This window comes from Pteropus alecto, unplaced genomic scaffold, assembly GCF_000325575.1.
Source record: "Pteropus alecto unplaced genomic scaffold, ASM32557v1 scaffold359, whole genome shotgun sequence".
Taxonomy (NCBI): Eukaryota; Metazoa; Chordata; class Mammalia; order Chiroptera; family Pteropodidae; genus Pteropus; species Pteropus alecto.
In genome coordinates, this window is record NW_006443119.1 from 2,701,349 (window position 1) to 2,725,578 (window position 24,230).

Here is a 24,230-nt window from a genome sequence, read left to right on the forward strand (position 1 = left end):
GAATCCTGACCCCACTGAGATTTAAGGCTATAAAAACATGACTGATAGGTTAGGAATATCCAGCAAAAGTTAGATTTCAGGAAAGGACAATCAGTTTCCCAAGAGGAAAATCTCTATAAGTGAAAATGGATTGGGGGGCCAGTGACATAGACTCAACTAAAGGACCTGTGGGGGAGCCCCTGTAACAGTGTATGTTCCCTTGCATGTGAGTTGAGGTAGGGGTAGAAGGAAGTGACTCTGGAGGAATGTACGTGTGTGAGGTGAGTGAGCTGACCCACTTGGAGAGCCAGGCACCTTTGCTGTGGGACAGCTCTAACTGAGTTTAATGAAGATGGATATATTCTCTTTCATTTCACTCAAATTTTACTATCTTGGGAAACATAGAGGCATAATTCAGGCCTTTAGGAGTCAATAGACTAGAGTTTTATTTCTTCAGGACTTCTGGGATTTAAGCCAAGAAATAGAAACAGTGCTGTTAGCAAGATTTCAAACTCTACTGAGTGGTGGATCTGTGGTTTCATTATTAGCAGTGGCAGCAAGTGCCTGGCTGCCCATGACTGGTATAGAGGCTAGCAGGCATGGGTGACTCAGTCAGAGAGGCATCTCTGAGGGGCTTTTTGGGACTAAGTATTGCAGGGCTTAGCTCAAATGGTACTTTAGCTTCTTTTACATCATTGGGCTAAAGCAGCAAGCAGTAACCAGGGCTATTCATGGACATATAGGCCATGGGGAGTCTCAAAAATAAGAGCAGAAGGTAACCTATTTGTCAAAGAGGTATAGGCTTAGCAACACCTGGAACGTTGTTAGGAACACAAATTCTCAGGCATACTGAGTCAGAAAAACAGTATTTTAAAAAGCCCACCTCTAGGTGATTCTAGTAAACATTAAAGTTTACTAGACTCACTTTTAGAGTATTACTGCAAAAGTAAAATCATTTAAACTCAGGCTGATGAGGTCTTGGATATAAATTCTCTATGATCTATAATTCTCAGAACAATACATTTTGCTGGTGGAGAAACTGAAGTCACTCTGTCCTCCATGTTGGCAAATCCAAGAATGTGTCCATGGCCCTTCTCACTCAACCTCTCAGCATCATTGGCCATGGATGACCACTCCATCTTGGAAATACTCTTTTCACATGGCTTCTGTGACAACATACTGTCCTGGTCTCCCCACTATAGTATCAGGCTCTCAGTCTTTTTTTTTCCCGGCTCTTCCTTCATCTTTTAAATGTTAGCACCTCAGGTCTGGAAACTGCATCCCCTTTCCTCTATACTGGTTCTCTCCCTAGGAGACTACTTCTCCTTCCATGGCTTTAAATACTGTCTATGGGTTCACGACTCCAAACTTTTCATCTAATTATCTACTCGACAACTCTACTTGGCTGTCTTATAGTATCTCAAACATAACATACCCAAAGCAGAGCTTTTAAGTCCCCACTTCCAAACCTGTTTCTCTTCAGTCTTCCTCATCTCAGTAAATGACACACCATCTGCTCATTATCTAATTGCTTAGGTCCCAAATCCAGAAGCAATTCTCAATGTGTTCTAAAGTTTATCAGTTCTACCTCCAACATACATCTCAAACCTATTTACTTCTCTCCACATCCACAGCCTTAACCCCAGTCTGAGCCACCATTATGTCTCTCCCAGATGGCTGCTTAAGCCCCCTGACCAGTTCTCCTGCTTCCTTATACTCTTATCCCCTTTTAGTACATTCTCTGTACAGCAGTTTTAAAAACAGAAATCAGATCATCTCCTGCTCAAAACCCTTAAATGGCTTCTTGTGACAATTATAATAAAACCCAGATCCAGAGATCTTTTTGTGGCCTAAAGGTGCTGCCTGACAGGGCCCCGTCTCCATCCTCCTTTTTCGTCATTCTCCTTCATACTACACTCCAGCCACACTGGCCTCCATTCTATTCCTCAAGCACACTGAGACCCTTTCTGCTTTGGGCTTTCATGAGTCCTTCTGGAATGCTCTTCCTGGACAGCTCCTTTTCATCCTTCAGGCCTTAGCTCACAGTTCCCCCACGCAGAGAGGCCTTCTCTCACTACTCTATCTAAAGTGGCTTCCCTAGTTACCCCATCTCACGATCTCTCATTTCCTTCACGGCACTGTAGTACTTGTCGCAACTTGTAATTACTTTGTTTGTTAGTTATCTGTCTCCCAACTAGATTGTATGCTCATTAAGGGCACAGTGATTATCTGTCTTATTCACAGTTTTGTCCCCAGAGCCTAGGAAAGTATCTAGTACAGAGTACGCACTATGTATTTGCTGAATGAATGAAAGTTTAAATAACTTTCATACCGCTGTTCTATATCACAGTTGTTGTGAAGACTTCAGCCATGTGGGAGAAAGAAGGAAGTCCTGGGCATTTGTGACTGAGGGTTTTATTTTGAGTATTAAGATGGGACTTTAGTCAGTTTGGGTTGCTTTAACAGAATACCAATAGACTGGCTGGCTGACTTATAAACAATAAACATTTGTTCCTCACAGTTCTGGAGGCTGGGAAGTCCAAAATCAAGGCACTGGAAGATTCAGTGTCTGGTAAGGGCCTTCTTGGTCTGTCCTCAGGTGGTAGAAGGGGTGAGGGAGTTGTTTCTGAAGGGCACTAATCCCATCATGAGGACATCACCCTCACAGCCCAATCACTTCCCAAAGGCCAAATATCATCAAAATGAGGTTTAGGTTTTACCACACGAGTTTTAAGGAAACAGAGACATTCAGTCCACAGCAGGACATGATGACAATATGGCACAGATATAGAAATCCTCTTTATCGGATTTTGCATTTTTGGTTTTCCCTTAGATAGCAGGCATATAAGGATGTTAGGAAGGCTGTTGAGAATACGGACTCTGCCCAAGGCAGAGGTTTGCTGGAGAACCGTGAGCTGAAAGTAGAGCCTTTTTCCAAAATTAAGAGATTCAAGCATTTGAAATGATAAGAATGGTAAAATAAAATAAAGTAAATCCCAGACCACTATACATGCTGACTATCAACTTTCATTTTAGACCAAGCAGATTTTTCAATTATGAAGTAGCCCAGGGTCCTCTAGGGCCCCAAATTGGCACCCAGACAAGTCTTTGTCCATGAATTGAGATAACATTTATGAAAATGCCTGCCTCAGTGCTTGGAGAAGTGTGATATAAAGAGCGTGTTAGGGGGCTTCAGACTGCTCAGCCACACACCAAGGCTGCAGGAGGGATCCATCAGGAGCTGTCTATCTAAACACTCAGACTCACTGATGTATTGCCAAAGTATCATATGGGAGAGTGAGCATTAGATGACTTATCCAGTGTTGGTAGGGTCTGCTGATTGAATTTGATTGACTGACTGATACATGGAGAGTCGTCTCTTCCCTCATCATCTGCCTTTCTTTCTTGCATCTGAGCAGTTAGAGAATCCAGACCTGAACATAGGCTAAGAGAAACTGTGAAAAGGCATAAAACAGGCTCTCTCCCTTACACAGGCTTCTGGGAGTCAATTAAAGATTAATTAATTAATTATTTGTTTGTTTTAAGAACTGCTTGATATTCCCAGGCACAAAAACAATGTAACCTAATGGGTCTTAAGATACAAAAAAACAGGGGAAACAGAATTTTTAAATTCTCTAATTAATTAAGAGGCTAATCCCACTAATAATAGCATTAAAAAAAATCAACACTGGGCCAAATCCCAGTGACATAACCAGCTGAATGTATTTCTGGTGACCTTTGCCTAACAGAGTGGCCAGAACTAACTGAAGATGAACTACAGTTTGGCAGACTAGTAGAGCTCAGTCTTTCTATGTGACATCCCAACCATCACATTTCAAATAATCTTATCTAACTTGCTTTAATCCTAGGAAAAATTATATCTGACAGAAGATAAAAGAGATTCCAAAATGGGCTCTACATCAGGTTGAATAAACTAAAACATTCTTCTTTTTAATCAAATAATTTAAACATAAAGAATAATCAAAGTGAGGCTTCTGGTTCTGTCCAAAATGGAATAAATCCTCTACAGCCTCTATCTCCTATGAATTACAACTAAAAACTCTGGACACAACAGAAAAAACAATAACCTGAAGATCCCGAAAGTAAACATATGAAGATCAATTGCAGATCTACAATTGTAGAGATGAGTTTTTCCCCTTGTTTTCTCTCATAGTTTTGACCTGAGCATGTGTATCAGTTGTAAAATTGTATGGTGGGGGAACAGAGGCTAAACTTATGATAGAGACTCCGTCTTTCTGGAAAGAAGAAGCAAGAAGAGAGGACTGAAATGTATGTGTGTGTAATCTTCATTTTTTTTCCTCTTTCAGCTTTGGTCTGAAAGTGAGCCCTAGTTGCGGAGTCGCACATTAGTGGCAATGTAGGCAACTAAAATTCCAACTGAAATCCAATCTTTCTGGCCAGAGGAACCAAAAAGGTGTTCATGGGAGCCTGAGAGTGTGGAAGGACTCAGGAGGAGAAGAGAATTAAAGGAGATCACCTAATTCTGTGTGTGAGCCCATACACATCACGGGCTCACACTTGAGCTGTGAATGCATGGGACAGGCCCAAATGCAGCACAGAAAAGACTTCAAGAACAGAACTGCAAGAGAAGCTCCTGCCCACAGAAGGCGAAGAAGAACTAGCAGTCTGAACCTTACCGGGGTTATTGCCTGCTGTAACAAAACAAAACAAAACACAATACAACACAACACAACACAACACAACAAAACACAACATTTTTCAGAGAACTTTAATTGGACCCAGAGCTTATACAAAATAATATTAAAAATTTCCAGGATGCAATCTAATATTACTTGGCATAAAAAAAAGGAAAAATATCAAATCGTTGTTGTACACACCCGAAACTAATATAATATGTATGGCAATTATATCTAAATAAAAGGAAAATTAACAGCACACACGAACAAGAAAGCGTAACCAGTTCTTGAGGGACAATTAACAATGCCGACCTCAAGATGACCCTAATTTTGGAATTATCAGACTTGAAAGCAGCTATGGTAACTATGCTTCATGGGCTAATGGTAAACATACTTGAAATGAATGAAAAGATAGAAATTCTTGGCAGAGAAATAGAAATTATAAAAAGAACCAAAAAATAAAATAAATGAAATTAAAAATTAGACGCGCTCTGCCCCTTCTGGGCCTCGGGAAGGTGGAGATGCGCGGACCGCCGGGAGCGGTATCCCGCAGTGGAGCCAGAGGTCCAGGGGCCCGGAGGTGCGTGCTCTAGGGGTCCCATTCATCCCGCGCACCCGCGAAGGGGCATGGTCGGTGCTCAGTGTGGTGGCCGGGGACCCTGGGGACGCCGACGGGGGCCCATGGGTTGCTTGGCGCCTCCGCTGCCTCGTTAGCGGGAGGAGCCGGCGTCAGCGCGGATGGCTGCAGCCAGGCTGTGCAGGGTTGCGGGGGGAGGGTGGGGGGAGGAGAGTTCGCGGGGATCCCCGAGCGGCTCCAAGTAGCCCTTGGCCGCTGGAGAAGAGGAGAAGGCACCCGCGGAACCCATGGCTCAAGTGCTGGACGCCAGTGGACGCTCAAGCGAGGCGGATCAAATACTAAGATCTATGGGTCACAGTTCCCAGCATGGGGAAAATGAGCAAAGAGTGTTTGTCAGCTCAGAAGAAAAAACCACTACAGCGGAAGAATGAAGAAGAAAATAAAATAGCAGATAAACCTGAGTGGGTGACAGAAAGGACCATTGAATCTAGAAATGAGAGACATTTAAATGGATCGACACATCTTTCTGGAAGACTTATTTAAGTTGCTTTCATCACAGCCTGAAAATTCACTAGAGGGAACATCACTGGGAGATATTCCTCCTCTTCCAGGAAGTATCAACGATGGCATGAATTCTTCAGCACATGATAACGTAAATTTTAGCCAGGCTATAAGTCATGATGTGAATCTCCATGAGCCATATTGTTGTGTCCTGACAATACACTTAGAAGAGATCAGTAGCAAGGACTTCACAGCCACAGGAACCATTTCTGCAGTTTAATTCTGGTACCACCAATCCTGAATGGATCCTTTCTGGAACTAATCTGACAGGCTTTCTTCCAGTTTTTGACCATCAGATGAGGACTCTAACAAGCCAAAACCTTCTGTATGGCCTTCATATACACATATTTGATGAGATAAATTTAATGCCTTTGGCTACTGAAGAAGGTTTTGATCCAATGGAACTTTCTCACCTTTTTTGAAGAACCAGATTCTGGGCTTTCCTTAAATTCAAGCCAGAATAGCACCTTTGTCACCAAGTCTAATTCCCTTGTGTGCGAAGAAGGTGCTATGGGTTCTGGTACTGACCTTGAATCTCTTTCCCACCATGCCTGAGAAGGGACTATAGGAGGCTACTACCCAGAGCCCAGTAAGCTTTGTCATGTGGATCACAGGAGTGACTCTGGTTTTCATGGGAATCTTGCATTTCAACACATATTCCATAACGACACTTACCCTTACAGCCGAGTACACTAAAATCCATTTCTGAATCTTTTTCATGGCCTGGGAAGTCACAGAAAATAAAGAATAGGTACCTCAATGACACAGACAAAAACTTAAGGTGGGACAAACGTTGTGCTAAAGCTCTGCACATCCCTATTTCTGTAGGTGAAATTGTCCTCATGCCTGTTGCTTCTTTTAACAGTATGCTAAACAAGTACTACCTGACAGACTTCCAAGTGTCACTAGTCAGTGATATTAGATGAGAGGGAAATATAAAGTTGCTGCTCAGAACTGTCGTAAGCATAAACTGAACATAATTTTAAACTTAGAAGATGATGTATGTAACTTACAAGCAAAGAAGGAAACCCTCAAGGGAGGGTGAGCCCAGTGAACATAAGGAAACAGAAACTGCATGACGTTTATCATGATACTTTTATTAATTTTTTATTTTTAAATTTTATTTATTTATTTATTTTTAGGCAAGCAACCCTTGTTTGACTTCACAGATTGCAAGGACCTTGTCAGCTTACATTTTTTTAAAAAATTTTTTACACCTACAGCACCTGGTCTTCCTAGATAGTCTCCCAACCAGGCCTGATCCTGCTTAGCTTCCAAGATCAGACAGGATTGGGCTTCTTCAGGGTAGCATGGCCGTAGACTATCATGATACTTTTAGTGGGTTAAGAGATGAGGAAGGTAGCCCCGTCACTCCAAACCAATATGCTCTTCAGTGCAGTCATGATGAAAGTGTTTTGATTGTACCCAAGGAACTGGTGACCTTAAGCCACAAAAAGGAAAACCAAAAGGGAAAAATAAAAAGGGAGAGAAGAAACTGAAGATAGGTCCCATTAATATGTATAAAGTAGTCATGTTTAGAAGATGATAGATATATAGATCACAGACCAATGAAACTGCATCAACATTAGCTCAAGTGTTATATAAGTATCTTTAAGTATTGCTACTTGAAACACTCGGTTAAGGCTATATATACATTTTTTAATTTATTGATTTTAATTAGTTTCAAGTATACAGTTTATTGGTTAGACATTTATATAGTTCGTAGAATGATCACCCCAATTTATCCCTCCCTCCCCGACCTTCCATCTAGCCAACGTATTCATGCTAATTACATTCCTTATGCTGTGCTCCCCATCCCTATGACCATCTATCAGCTACTAATTTGTACTTCTTTAACCCTTCACCCCATTCTCTCAGCCCCCCAAACCCTCCTCCTCTCTGTCCATCACCAAATTGTCCACTATATTCATGAGTCTGTTTTGATTAGTTTGTTCTTTTTATTCCTTAGATTCCTCATATAAGTGAAATCCTATAGTGTTTAACCTTCTCTGACTTAAATATCTTCTAGGTCCATCAAAGCAATATCTTTTCCATCTCCTTCCTTTTAGACTGTGTATGTCTTTTAATCTGAAGTGAGTCTCTTATAGGTAACATGTAGAGGTCTTGTTTTCTTTTCCATTCACCCACTCTTTTAGTTGGAGCACTTAATTCTTTTCCATTTAAGGTACTTATTGATAGGAAGGTAGTTGTTACCATTCCTGTTTTCGATACGTGTTTTTTGTTCTTAAAGAACTCCCTCCAACATTTCCTGTAATACTGGCTTGGTGGTGATAAATTCCTTTAGCTTATTTTTGTCTGGGAAGTTCTTTTTCTGTCCTTCAACTCTAAATGATAGCTTTGATGGATAAAGTATTCTTGGTTGTAGATCCTTTGTTTTAACCATATTGAATATTCTGTGCCAAGAATTATGGAATCTAATCAATTCAGTTAGTCATTATTAGGGATAAGAAGGTACCATCTTGTCAAATATGTTTTGCCAATCCCTTCTGTCCTGTATAGTTTCTTCTGATAAATCAGCTGCCAGTCTTATAGGTGTTCCCTTATAAGTAACTATCTGTTTTTCTCTTGCTGCTTTTCATATTCTTTCTTTGTATTTAACCTTTGGCATTTTAATTATGATGCGTCTTGGTGTGAGCCTCTTTGGATCCCTGATTTTTGGAATTCTCTAAGTTTCCTGGGGTTTTATGTCCATTTCCTTCACCAAGTTAGGGAAGTTTTCCATCATTATTTCTTCAAACAACTGTTCAACATCTCGATTTTCTTCAGTTATGCCAATCAGACGGATATTTGAACCCTTAATCGTGTCTCATATGCTCTTTAAATTATTTTTGTAGTCTTGGCATCTTATCTCTTGCCATTCTGATTGAGTGTCTCTGGCTTTCTTGTCTAGATAGGGCATTTGATCCTTTTCTTTATTCACTCTGTTTATTCCTTTGTTTATTCCATTTAATACACTTCTCATTAAAGATGTGTTCTTTATTTCAGACTGGTTCCCTTTTATAATTTCCATTTTTATTTCTATGGTTTTTTTTTTTATCTCTTTGTTGAAGTTCTCACTGAATTTAACCAAAAGTTCATTGAGCATCTTTATAACCAGTGTTTTAAACTCTGCATCTGTTAGATTGACTCCATTCTATCTGGATCTCTGTTCTGTCTCTTATACAGTTTCTGCTTCTTTGTCTTCCCATTTTGGCTGCCTTTCCGTATCTGTTTCCATGTACTAAGCAAAGCTTTTAAATCTCCTGGTCTTGTTAGTGTGGATTTGTGAAGTAGGTGTCCAGTGGCACAATCCTGAGAGGGGTTCAACTGCAGGCTAAATTTAGGCCAAGCCTCTGCCCCTCCGGGGCCATCTGTTAAGATTCAGCAAGCAATCCACAGATGCTGTGCTTATAGTTGCCTCAAAAGGCCACACCAAAAACCGAGGCCAGCTGCCTCCAGTGTGAGTCTAGGTGCTGCTCAGCAAGGAGCACCTGACTCGCTGAGGATACAACTGGATGTGGCTTGGGTGGGACCACGAACTGGGGGAGGCGAGGTTTCAGGGAATCCTCTGGGCGGAACGATCTCTGTTACCCAGTTTGATGACGTCGCGGCTAAGGCAGCGCTGTGTCCAGAGCACTGGTAAAGGGGAGGGCTCAACAGGGAACAATGGATACCACCGGCACTTCTGTACAGAGCGAATCTCGCCTTGGCCCTCATTCCAACAATGTCTCCCTATAAGTCCCTGGTACCCCCTGTGCACAGCCGAATTGGCACTGGTGCTCAGAACAAGCAGGTCTGTCACCACAAAAATCTGCTGGTGGAAGTGGCCCCTTTAAGGGGTGTCTGCCGCTGCTACAGCCTCCGTCCCACTCAGCAGCTGGAGATCCGGCAGCCCCGCGTCTTCGCCCCATCCTACCTTCTGCTGTTGCAGGGTGCTTTCTTGGATTTCTCCCTAGTTGTATGGCTTGTTCATCTAGATCCCAGGCGATTTTTCCTTGCTGCTGCTCCTTGTTTCTGTCACAACTTTGATTTGGTCGCCAGAGGGATGAACAGAGCCTCTATCATCTATGCCATTTTGATTGCCCCTCCAGTTAAGGCTATATTTTGAAGCTTATATGGACAGACATTTTAGACTTCAAGATTAGACTTATGGGAAATCTGGGGAAAACCACAACTTTTCATTAAGTCCTGCATTGTATGCACAAGTCATAAATATGTATAAAGAATTGTGTGACATGAAAACTTGGTTTAACTATCGACTTTGGTAGTCATTTTTTTTTTTTTTTTGGTAAGATGGTTACTTCAAAGATCCAACAATGGATGTAATTATTTTAAAATGTATTTCAAAGCAGCCTTAACATTCTCATTTAGTTTGTTAGCACTGAAGTATAGCGAGCTTTTTAAAAAGCTATTTTAGTTTAATTTTTTATGAATACTTAAGTTATAGCTCTGTAAAAATAAATTTTATAGTTGAACCTATAAAAAATAACTTGTACAAAAATTCTAAGCTAATCTACCTTGCATATTTTCCCTCTAAAATATCGACATTCAGGAATACAGGTGATAGCAGCAGCATAATGTTAGACTCAAGCCAAATTAGTGTCAACACAGTATGCTAACCTGATGAGGAAACCCACTCTTTTGGATTCAACAGAATAGTTATGAAATAAACTAAGCGGCCAAGCTCTAAACCAAGGTGTCAAAAAAAAATAATGAAGCTTTAAAATATTAGAGTGTATTAGGATTAAATGGCTGAGGACAAAGACCTACAATCACAGAAGTTTTAGAGAGAGAACAGAGCTACCTGTGTATAGGGAAATAGAACTCCCTGGCTAAGTAAAGTCAGTCTGTAGGGATGGCCTCACATTTATAACACTGATGCCTCACCGAAAGCCTCACATAGCTTAATGTGAAAACATTACAAGCCATACAAGAAAAACCAACAGTAATTTCAATAGAGAAGCATACACTCTATTACCAAAAGACTGGAAATACTGAAACCATATGAAACAGGAGAGTAAGAAACAAATGGATTTAAAAATGAACTAAAGAATATCCCAGAAATAATGGCATTGAAATGAAAATAAGTTATTAACATGAATATTTTTAGTCTAATGTTTAATTTCAAAAAATAGGAGTGTTATTTCTACTTTAAGAATCATTTGCCTAATAATATAGAAATCACAAGTCAAAGTATCATCTTGGGTTACAGAAAAGCAGTGTTTTATAGAGTGGATTTTTATAATAAACCTTTTCTCCATTAAAAAATTAATTTAATGGGCTAACAGCAGAATAGAGATGAAAAAGAGAGTCAATGAGCCTGAAAATAGATTAGTGGAATGTATTCAATCTGAAGAACAAGGAGAGAACAATTGGGGGAAAAAATGAACAAAATCTCAAGGATCTGTGGAACAATATCAAAAATTCTGGCATTTATGCCAATGGAGTTCTGAAGAATAGGAGAAACAGACAGGTGCATAAAAATGTTAGAAGAAATAATAGCTAAAAGCTTCCCAAATTTAATGAAAGATATAAATTTACAGATTCAAGAAGGTTGAGGAAACCCAAACAAAATAGACTCAAAGAAAATCATATGATAACACATCATAATTAAACTGCTGAAAACAAAAGAAAAAGAAAAATTCTTAAAAGCAGCTGGAGAAAAATGAAATTTAAGGGACACATAGATGAACAATAATATGAATGATAGCAGATTTCTTATCAGAAATGAGGGAGGGCAGAGAACAGTGAAACAAAATCTGTCAACCCAGAATTCTATATTCAGCAAAAATCTTCTTCAGGAATAAAGGCTAAATAAAGTCATTCTCAAATCAAAGAAAACTAAGAGAATTTGTCATTAGCAGACCTGTTCTAAGAGAATTGCTAAAGGAAGTTCTTCAGGCTGAAGAAATATAATACTAGAGAGAAACTGGGAATTTTAGAATAAAGAAATAGCAACAAAAATGGTAAATATCTAGCAAATATACAGATTTATTTTTCTTCTCTCATGTTTCTTTAAATATGTATGACTAAATGAAATAAAAAATTATATCATTGTTGGAGTTTTCAAATGTACACATGATATATATGACAGCTATAATATAAAGGAGGAAGGGTAAAAAGGCCTCTATGGTTAATAGCTTCTACATATTACTCAAGGCAGTAAAATATTAACTCTGAGTAAACTGTGAAAAGTTAGTTATATTTACTGCATTTCCTAGAGCAACCTCTATAATGATATTCCAAAGAGAGATAGCCAAAAAGTTAATGGATAAGATGAAATGGAATAATAAAAAATATTTAAATAATAAAGAAAAGCAGGAAAAGTAGAACAACAACAATAGCAGCAACAACAACAACAAAAACCCAGAAAGGAGTAAACCCATATTTATATGGGCAAATAATTTTTGACAAAAAAGCAAAAAACATACAGTGGAGAAAGGAAAGCCTCTTCAATAAATGGTGCTGGGAAAACTGGAAAGCCACATACAAAAGAATAAAACTAGACTGTTGTCTATCACCACACACCAAATTAATTCAAAATGGATTAAGGACCTGAACATAAGACTTGAAACAATAAAATGCATAGAAGAAAACATAGGAACAGAACTCAAGGACCTTGGACTTAAAGAGGATTTTATGAATTTGACCTCAAAGGCAAGGGAAGTAAAAGCAAAAATAAATGAATGGGACTACATCAAACTAAAAAGCTTCTGCTCAGCAAAAGAAACTGTCAACAAGGTAAAGAGACAACCATTTGAATGGGAAAATATATTTGCAAGCAATGCCTCTGATAAGGCCTAATATCCAAAATATACAAAGAACTCATACGACTCAAAAACAAATGAACCAATCAAAAAATAGTCAGAGGATCTGAACAGATACTTCTCCCCAGAAGACATACAAATGTCCAACAAACATATGAAAAGATGCTCAACATTGCTAGCTATTAGAGAAATGAAAATCAAAACTACAATGAGATATCATCTCACACCTGTTAGAATGGCTATAATCAACAGGACAAGTAATAACAAATGCTGGAGAGGATGCAGAGAAAAGGGAACCTTCATACACTGCTGTTGGGACTGCAAATTGGCACAGGCACTATGGAAAACAGTATGAAGGTTCCGCAAAAAACTAAGAATTGATCTACCATATGATCCAGCAATCCCTCTACTGGGTATTTACCCCAAAGACTTAAAAGATCATATTCATAAAGATATTTGCACACCAATGTTCATAGCAGCATTATTCACCATAGCCAGGACATGGAAGCAACTGAAGTGTCCTACGATAGATGATTGGTTAAAGAGGCTGTGGTACATATATACAATGGAATATTACTCAGCCAGAAAAAGAGATGAAATACTGCCATTTGCGACAACATCGATGGACCTCGAGATGATCATGCTAAGCGAAATCAGCCAGACAGAAAAAGTTTAAAATCACATGATATCACTTATAGGTGGGATATAAACCTAAAAGTAACAAAGGAATATGACAAACAAACAGAGACTCATGGACATGGACTATAGACTAGTGGTTATCGGAGGGTAGGGAGTGGTGGGGGGAAGGGGGAGGTAGATGGGGTAAAGCGGGTCAAATATAGGAGGGTAGGGGAGAGTGAAGTGGGTAAAGGGGATCAAATATATGGTAGCGGAAAGGAACTGGACTTTGAGTGGTAAACACACAATAGAATATACAAATGTTAAATTATAATGTACACCTGAAAATTATATAATTGTATTAACCAATGTTACTCCAATAAAACAGAAAAGCAGAAAACAGATAATAATATGGTAGTCATAAATCTCATCATATTAATGATTATATTACTTGTAAATGGTCTAAATATAATAATTAAAAAGCAGAGATTGTTAGATTGGATTTAATAGATGTCATGGTTGCACAATAATTGTAATTGTATTAAATACCACTGAGTTGTTCACTTTAAAAGAGTTAATTTTATGTTATCTGAATTTCATGTCAATAAGTAATTTTTAAAAATACCATAACATAGGCTACATACAAGAAACCCACTTTAAATTCAAAGGCATAAATAGGTTAAAAGTAAATGGATGGAAAAGGATATACCATACAAATACTAATCAGAAGAAAGCTGGTGACAAAGAAAGGACAGCTCTTCCTTACAGATAAATTACAGTTAATAAATGGAGGGGTAATGAAGGAAATAGAAAAATCATTATTATGCCACCAATCTAATAATTGTTAGAGGCAAGATTCACCAGTGGATGCTAAAATTAATAGCATAAAAATTGAAAAGAAGTTGGGTATTTGAATAGTCTCCAAGTATCTTCCTCTAGATATTTATTTATTACAAAAAAGAGAAATAGTCACTTTACAGTAGAGAAAACTTGCAGACACCAAGAGATCAAGTTAAACAACACAAGCAATAAGACATATTGATATCATGTACCTGCTAATATAATGCACGGAGAAGGGCAAATTATGCAGTTTTCTTGCCAAAAATGCATAACTTTAATCTAATCATGAGGGAAAGAAAACAAACAAACAAACAAACAAACAAAAAAACACCAGACAAAAACAAACTGAGGAATACTTTACAAAATAAGTGCTAGTACTGTTTTTCCATGGAGCGCCACTCTGGCTGCATTGTGCTAGCTCCCAACTCTAGGTTCCTGCTAAGTCAAGTTCCACAGTCATCTCCTTCCAGCTGCCATCATGATATCTAGCGGGACCTCATCAACCATGATGAGATGTTCTTGGACATCTACAAGATTCAAGAGATCATGGAAAGACTGTGCCTGGAGGTGGAGGGGAAAATGGTTAGTAGGACAAAGGGTAACATTGATGACTCATTCATCAGTGAATCAGCAATGGAATGCATTTGCTAAAGGCATTGAGGGCGAAGGTGCACAAAGCACAGTAATCACTGATGTTGATATTGTCATGAACCATCATTTACAGGAAATGAGCTTCACAAAAAAAGCCTATAAGAAGTATATCAAAGATTACATGAAATCAATCAAAGAGAAACTTGAAGAACACAGACCAGAAAGAGTAAAACCTTTTATGACAGGGACAACAGAACACATCAAGCACATCCTTGCTAATATCAAAAAACTACCAGTTCTTTATTAGTGAAAATATGAATCCAGGTGGCGTGGTTGCTCTGCTAGACTACCACGAGGATGGTGTGACTCCATATACAATTTTCTTTAAGGATGGTTAAGAAATGAAGAAAGATAAACAAATTTGGCAATTTGGATCTATTTTCTGTCGTCGTCATAACAAGCTGTTGCTTTTCATCCACACACCACGACTAGGACAAATAGGACTGAATGTTATCCTGAGCTCTTTATTTTTTGACTTTGATTTATTTGGAGAGGAGGCTTTGTTTTCAAGAAAAATAAAAAATGTCTTTTAAAAAATGCATTTAAACTAAACAAAAAAAAGCTGACTAGTACTATTCAAAAGTGTAAAGATCATGAAAGAACTTGCAAGAAAAGGCAAGAATGAGGAACTGCCACAGATGGGAGGAGAATAAGAAATCATATGACAACTGTTATGTGGGAACCTGTAAAGGATCCTGGAACAGAAAAAGGACATTGGTGAATACCTGGTAAAATCCAAATAAAGTCTGTAGGTTAATTAATACTATTATACCTATTATACTATTATACATTAATTTCTCAGCTTTCATCATTATATCATAATTATGGAAGATGTTAACATCGGGGGATGTTTGGTGAAATATAAGTGGGGAATCTCTATTATTGCAACTTTTCTGTAAGTCTAAAAGTATTTCAAAATAAAACTTTTTTTTTTAAGCGAAGGGAAAAAGTGAGGAAGGCAGGAGAGGGTATTGGCTGTTAATGTCAGATAAAGAAGACTTTGAAACAAGGAATATTACTAGTGATAAAGAAAGACATTAAATAATGCTGAAGAGACAATTCACCAAGGAGACATTACAGTCCTAAATGTGCATGCAACTAACAATAGAGCTTCAAAATACTTGAAGATGAAATAGGTAGAATCCAAAGATAAAGAGGCAAATCCAAAATTACATTTGAAGACTTCAGTACTTCTCTCTGAGTAACTGATAGAACAAGTAGAAGGAAAATCTGTAAGGGTATAGATGACTCAAAAAACACTATCAACTGTTGGGAAAATCTCCCAGGGGCTGAGAGACCAAAGAGGCTGACAACTGTAGCATTACATCAAAAGTTTATTAAGGGAACTTACATACAACATATTTCTTGGGTGGCTGCAAGATGACATGGGTATCCTTTGTGCTACATGGCAGGCACTAAAGAATTATATAGAATAGGGCAGGATGGATGGGAGTACTGGTGACCTGCCATGGATAAAGAGAAGAATGCCTTACATACTTTCTCAGGACAGTGCAACTGCCTGTTCCAAGAATCAGCACAGAGGCATAGGGGAGGGGTCGATCAGATAGTCTCCAAGGGTGTGTACGTGAAGCAATATCTGTTCTGGTCTGGATCTAGCTTGCGGGTCCAGCTGTGGTCACATGATGAAACAGTTTCTCCTCCACAGCAACCAACTTGACCTGACATTTTTGGAGCATTCCACTCAACAGTGGCTGAATACATATTTTTTTCATCTAAGATTCTGCAAAATTAGAACACACTTGGAGAATTATGTCTTGATTTGGGATTGTCAAGAATGAGTTTTCTTCTCTTCTAGAAGATTCTCCAGGACACCTGGACACATCTTTTTACTCCTCTGAATCTTATAACGGGGCTTGAGATATTATCAGATTTATCTATCATCAGACATATTAATCTGTTATGTAGTTGTGGTAGAGAAAATATGGTCATTTCTTAATACCAGAACCTGTGAATATGCTTCCTTACATAGAAAAAGGACTTTGCAATGTGATTAAATCAAGGATTTTGAGATGGGGAGATTATCCTGGATTATCTAGGTGGGCCCAATGTCATCCAAAGGGTCTTTTTAAGAGAAATTCATGAAAGTGTGAGTCAGAAAAGTAGGTGTGACAACAGAAGCAGAGTTGGAGTGTGTGCTCTGAAAATGCAGGATGGGCCAGGTGGCCTCTAGAAACTGGAAAAGGCAATGAAACAAATTCTTCCCTGGAAACTCCTGAAGGAATTACAGTCTTGCTGACACCTTGGTTTCAGTCTTGTGAGACCCATTTCAGAATTTTGCCTTCTAGAGCTATAAGGGAATAAGATTATGTTGTTTTAGCCACTAAGTTTGTGGCAACAGAGAACTAATATAGAAGTCAAATTTATCAATCTTTCTTTTTATAGCTTTCTAGGTTTGGACTCATGTTTAGAAAGACTTTTACTACTCTGAGATTATACAACTTCTCCCCTTGTTTTTTTTGAAACTTCCATGATTTTAGATTTTATTACTTTAATAAATTGACAGCTTGAATGGACCAGTCAGAGGTCCATAGCTTGATGTGAAAGAATAGAAAAATGGAAGCTTAGATGGAAGAATCCTTGTCTGTTTGACCTTTGTCCTAGGACTTGTCTTTCCTTACAGGAGTCTGTTAGCATAAGTGGGGATGACTCTTCACTGTCTAGCCAGCTGATGCTCAAGACAGCAAAACTTAGAGTTGGGCATAGTGTGCTGGGAGAGAGAGAAGACTGATGGAGCCAGAGTTCTTGTGAGAAGAGATGTGTTTTCTGTAGTTGGAATGGGGAGATGGAATATCCCATATTCCTGTGAAGAGATTTAGGTAAGCACATAAACCCAACAGCAGGGAAGGAATGAATGCCCAGGGGAACAGGGTCAGCTACATAATTTGTGAAGCCCAGTACAAAATGAAAATGTGGGACCCCTTGTTCAAAAAATGGGAAAAAAGTGCTGTTAGAGGTGCTAAAATATGAAGCTTTTTCCTTCTAGTCTCTCTCTCGACTTGTCATGGTGTTTCTTACTTTCTATTTAATGCCATTGTAAGTAACATTAGAATTTTAAGTTAACATGAATTTTACCACTCATCTTTATATCGTGCAATGCCAGTTTAAATACAAATATATCAGCATTTAACTCATATGCGGAATCACTAAAATTACACAATTTTTATTTCATAACTGGTATATGCATACAGTCGATCCTTATTATTCATAGATTCTGTTTGTGAATTTGCCTACTTGCTAAAATTTATTTGTAACCTCAAAACCAATACTCTTGGCACTGTTGGTCATTCATAGACAAGAGCATGTGCAGAGTGGGAAAAATTTCAATTGTCCAACATGCAGGTCCCACCTGAGGTTAAACAAGGCAAAGTTCTGCTTTCTCGTTTTAGCTCTCAAATTGTAAACAAGTCATTTTTGCGGTTTAATTAGTGCCACATTTTTTGCAGTTTTGTACTTTTCGTTGGTTATTTCACTGTTTCAAATGACTCCCAAGTGTAGTACTGAAGTACTGTTTAGTGTTCAAAGGGCAAAAAGGCTGTGATGTATCATATGGAGAAAATATATGTGCCAGATAAGCTTCATTCAGGCATGAGTTATAGTGTAGTTGGTGGTGAGTTCCAATGTTAATGAATCAACGGTATATGTTAAATAAGGTGTCATTAAATAGAAACACACTTAAAACAAGGTTATGTATTGACAGTTGATGAAAATGTAATCAGAAGCTCCCAAGAACCTAACACTATATTTCTCTTAGGAGCAGTATGGTTCCGTATTCACTAATTCAGTGTTTATGGTGACTTTCTAGACTATAACTACTATAAATAACAACAATTAATTGTGTTTCATCTTATCAGAACAATGGCAACACTGCACAAAAGAACTCAATGGTTTTTACTCCTGTGATTGTGATTTATAATAAGAAATATATAGTTGGTTTTCATCCTGTTTCTGGTACAGAACTTCTAAAACCCTTGGAATTTCCTGAGAGATGAGAGTGACAAAAAAGTACCTTCTGTTATGTTAATGGTGACTTTTGGATCACACCTAAGTACAAGGGCCAGGAGAACCAACCATGTGATTAGAGGGTTGCAACTTTCAGTCCCACCACTACCCACACCTTCACCTCCCCACCGACCTCTAGAGAGGGAAGAGGGGCTGGAGGTTCAACATATTGCCAATAGCCAATGATTTAATCAATCATGCTTATGTAATGAAGTCCCCATAAAACCCAAAAGGACAAAGTTCAAAGAGCTTCCAAATTGGTAAAACAGAGTGCTTTCATCACGTGGACAGAAGTTCCTTTGGGATTTGTTCTATATATCTCTTCGTATGGCTGTTGATTTGTATCCTTTAATATCCTTTGCAGTAAATTGGTAATCTAGTGAACAAATGGGTTTCCTGAGTTCTATGAGCTTCTGTGGAAAATTAATCGAACCAATGAGGGGGTCCTGGGAACCTCTGATTTATAGATAGTCAGTCAGAAGCACAAGTGACAACATGGACTTGCAACTGGGACTGAGCTTGTAACCTGTGGAATCTGATGCTATCTCTGGGTAGATAGTGTCAGTACTGAGTTGAATTATAGGATACCCAGCTGGAAAATTGCTTGGTGGTGAGGGAACGCCCCACATATCATACTTGGTGAGTAGAATTGTTGCCTCCACTTTTTGATACACGCAATTCTACCGACATTCTTCTGCTTATTGAGAGTAAGGGAAGACTGAAAGGAAAAGAAAGTATGGTTTACCCTATTTTCCCTTTTCTTGCTATGTCATCGTTTTCAGCATGAGTGGTCAACTAATATAAGGAAGTAACACAAGTAAGAAAGGATACGATAGGTTTCCTTGGTTGTTTGTGTCTTCTAGGAACACCGTTACCTTCTTTCTGTGACAGCAACTTATTGGTTGGTTTAAGACTCAGAGTTTCTAGAAGTATTTGCAAGTAGGTGTGGGCCTTCAGCCCACAGGAACACCAGAAGTAATGATAAAGCTCCATGATACTAAGGCAGTGCTCAGGGAGCGAGACATGCCAGAGGGGCAACGAAATCTGTCTTCTGCTCACCATCAGAGGGTGGGAGACACAGAGGGAAGGAGGACACTTAGCAAACCTCTGCATTTCATAGTGTATTCTGAATGTGGTCACAATCAAAATAACATAAGTTTGAATAATTAATTCACTATATTTAAGTAATTAAGGAATTATAATGGACTATTTTTATGTCTATTTTCTCATCCTGATCTTGAAAAAATTTCCTCATGTTTAGCATTATCATGCATATGAGATCAGATAACTACTGCAATTGGGCATACAATTCAACTCAAAATTTCCTGGTACCTAATGTAAGAAAATAAAACTATAAAGTGAAAGAAAAAATTATAATTCTACAGAAAGTCTTTTATCATTCATTGGTAAAAATTTTCAGAACAAGAAATAGAAAAATTACCTATCTAATGTGAGATAATCTATAATTTATTAATCATTCTCAATTTGAGAGAATGTATATGAGTGTAACTGGATTATTGAGGTATAAACATGAGTTGGCTTTATTTTTTTCCAGGCCCCACTCCCCAACTGTGGTAGGTTGAACCTCCCTTTCCTACCAGGTAGTAGCTTTCTTAACAATTTCTTATTCTGATCCTATAATTTTTCATTCTCTCATGGTTCTGAGAATTCTCTCATGCCAGTACTTAAGATTCAGTTCTGTCCAAGTCTTTGTTTTCACATCTGATATAAATCTCTTACGTGACTGGGTAAGGTTGCCATCCTCTCTATGTACTTGTTGCTGCTTCCCTGGCTATCAACACCAGACTGACATGGTGCTCTCTGTGTGGCAGGAATTTAAATGCTGGCTACCTGTGGGATGAATCCGAGAGCCTTGAAAAAATTTACCGACAATACAGTCACGAGATGTGAGAGAATTAGCTCCTGAAATAATCCGCCTTTATTCCATTGTTTTAGTCCCTTCAGGCTGCTATAACAAAAACACTACACACTGGGTGACTTAAACAACAAACGTTTATTTCTCACAGTTCTGGAGGCTGGGAAGTCCACGATCAAGGCACCAGCAGATTTTGTGTCTGGTGAAAGCCCACTTTCTGACTCCCAGACAGCTACCTTCTGGCTGTGTCCTCACATAGTGGAAGGTTGAGGGGGCTCTCTGGGATCTCTTTTACTAGGGCACTAATCCCATTCAGGAGGGCTCCACTCTCATGACCCATTTACCCCCAAAGGCCCCAGCTCCAAATACCATCAACATATGAACTCTGGGGGCACATAAGTGTTCAGTCTCTAGCCCCCATGCAAGTGCTTGTGAGGACACCTTAGATTTGTCCTAGAGGCCCTTGCCTGGCATGCTGTAGAGGTGGTGCCAACAAGACGGCCCAGGCCCAGTTAACTCCCCCTTAGTGATGCTCTTATTTTTTGCCATGCCCAACAGTGGGTGGCCAGCTGTTTCATAGCCCCACCCTCTCAGTTCTGACGATGCTCTCTTCTTTCTCCTGGGGCATCAAGCACTCCGCAGAAGGAGATGGTTACTACCCCCAGGGATGGGGAGCAGTGAAGGAGAAAAGAACCTCTCTTCCTGACCAGCAAACTCCTCAAAGGCTAGCCTTAGTCACCTCTGTGTCCTCTCTTGTAGAGTAGGGACATGGTGAAGTGGAGAGCAGTATATGGTAATACTAATTTTCCCACTCTCAGTAATTCCTGAAGAGTGTTGGCTGACTCCTAACAGCTGGTGCACTTTGACCTCAGAATGTGGGGTGTTTTATACCATTATACCTACTCAGCTTTAGGTCTTAGCCTCCCTTCCCAAACATCATCAAAACCTCTCTCAACATTTTGCGCTATAAGTAGGAGCACTGAAATCACATCATCAATCATCAATTATCAATAACCCACCTTTATCTCGGGCCTTGTGTTAAGAGCCAGGGTGAATGCCAAGGACTTAAATATATTTAAGTCAACATATGTTTGACTTAATGATGCAGCAGGCAAAAAGATGTAGATTGATAGGGGAGATTGTATGTATATGCTAACAAAACAATGCAAAAAACAAACACCCAGAAGATGTGCTTTATGTTATATCCATTTTGCAGAAGAAGGAACAAAAGCACACTTATTTCAATGGGATGAGCTATTTGTCTTCACTCCCAGCTTTATTCATGCTTTAAAATTATTATTTATTTAGAAATAATTTACAGAAAAGTTGCAAAGATAGTACAGAGAGTTCCTGTATACCCTTCACCCACTTTCCCTTAATGTTAACATCTGAGAAACTAACATTGACATACTACTATTAACTAAAATATAACATCTTTGAATTTTACCATTTTTTTCTGCTAGTGTCCTTTTTCTGTATCAGGATACAATCCAAAGTATCATGCTATACTTAGTCATCGTGTATCCTCTGTGTCCTCCAATCTGACAGTTTCTCAGCCTTTCCTTGTGTTTCATGACATTAACACTTTTAAGAGTTCTGCTCAGGTATTTGTAGAATGCATACAATTTGGGTTCTCTAACGTTTTTTTCTCATGATAAAGCTGGGGCTGTGGATTTTGAAGAATACCACAGAGGTGAAGTATCTGTTTTGTTGATCATATAGCAATATGACTCATACCAGTGAGTTATTCTTGACCACATGATCAAGGTGGTATCTGCCAAGTTTCTCCACTCCAAATTCACTCCCCCCTCCCCATTTTATATTCTATTTGTTAGAATACAGCCACTAAGTCTAGCCCACATTGAAAGGGAAGGGAATTAAGTTCTGGGGGAGTATCAAATAATTTGTGGACATGTGTTAAAATTATCACAGTGATGAATAAATATTTTGGAGAAGAGCCTTTGAGGCCCTGCAACTATCTTAGTTTTCCTAAAAGTGTCACCCACTAATTTGAGCATTCATCAGAACTTACCCACAGCATTTATTCTGTGGTGTCTTAATGGTGATCTCCCCCATTTCTTCTATGTTTATTATTTGTAATTTATCTGTAAGAAAGTTTTATCCCTTTCTTACATTTTATTTATTTGACCATTAGTACAGGTGTCAATTATAAATATTTATTTTGTTCTTTGAGTTACAAATTTATGTTATTATTTATTTTTACTGCTGAAATTGTTCTGGCTTTGCTTTGGGAGCTCTTTCAGTTGGCTCCTTTGGACATGTCCTCATCTTGTCTTTCCTTCCCCCATCCACTCCTTTCTATTTTTCTTTTCTTCCTTTCTCTTTTCTCTTTTCCTTGTTTTGCGTTTTCCTTTTCTACAAGATGGTCAAGCTTGTTCTGTGTTTTCTCTGCCCCAGGCCTAGAAAGAGCCATTTCTCCAAGGAGCTCTGGTTCCTTTCATTGGAGAATGATATTTAGAAACCAAGATCTGAGTGCTAGTGTGTTCATTGCTACTGAGGTGACATTGCTTCGAGGCCCTTAGTGACAGAGCTAAGAAATGTATACCTATATTTATTACTGTATCTACTCATATATATGTGTGCATGTTCCAACTGTACCCTAACTCTCTAATCCAGCACCATAGTTCATTGGAGTCTTTCCTACTTGTTCATTTGTTACTTTTCTCTCTGATAGTAAGAAACCTGCTTCCCCTTATTTATAATATATTTACTTATTTGTTCAATCTTAATAAACACTTCAAGTAGTATCAGGATTGCTAATCTATACTCCTGTGAAATACAAATTTACTAACTAGGGTACAGTGTTTATGTAGAGTTCTTTATGTTTTTATCTTACTATTCAAGTAAAAACATTGTTTTCCAAAGTTAATTAGGCCAGCTCCTCCTCACTCCCTGCTTCAGTGATGTTATAACATATATTTGTAATACAGTTAGATTCATTTGTCACAACTCGTATTTCATCGTTGGTTCCCCTGACAGCCTGGTTAATTTTTTAAATTTGCACTCAATAAAAGTCACTCTGTATGCTATACAGTTTTTTTTTTTTTTTTTGCATTTTGACAGATGCATAGAGTCATGTATCTACCACCACAGTCCTATACAGAACAGCTCCATTACTCTAAAAATTCCTTTGTAGTAAACTCTGCTCCTTTTCTCAAACTTGCCAATCACTAATCTGTTTTCTATCCTTATAGTTTCACCTTTTCCAGAATGTCACATAAATGGAATCATGTAATATGTAGATTTTTAGGTCTAGCTTCTTTCACTTAAAAAAATGCATTTAAGATTAGTTCATGTTGTTGCATGAATTAATAGTTCATTCTTTTTTACTGTTGAGTATGGATATTCATTATATGACTATACCACAGTTTATCCATTCCCTTGCTGAAGGAGATCTAGGTTATTTCTAGTTTTTGGAAAATGTTAATAAAGCTGTTGTAAACAGTCATGTATGGTTTTTGAAAACTCGTGTATGAACAAGAGTTTTCAATTGATTTTGGTAAATACCTAATAGTGGAATCACTGGGTCATATAAGTGTATGTTTATAAAAAATTGCCAAACAGTTTTCCAAAGTAGATGTTATGTTTTGCAATCCCATCAGCAATTAGTGAGAGTTCTTGTTGCTCCACATCCTGTCCATCATTTGGTTGTCTACCCTCAT

The 24,230-nt window shown here is 38.4% G+C and overlaps 2 pseudogenes; both read left to right on the top strand.

Annotated features, from left to right (window-relative positions):
* Nucleotides 1-4,955: 4,955 nt before the first annotated feature.
* LOC102892216 lies at nucleotides 4,956-7,250 on the top strand (annotated as a pseudogene).
* Nucleotides 7,251-10,027: 2,777 nt separating this feature from the next.
* LOC102892469 lies at nucleotides 10,028-20,582 on the top strand (annotated as a pseudogene).
* Nucleotides 20,583-24,230: the final 3,648 nt, after the last annotated feature.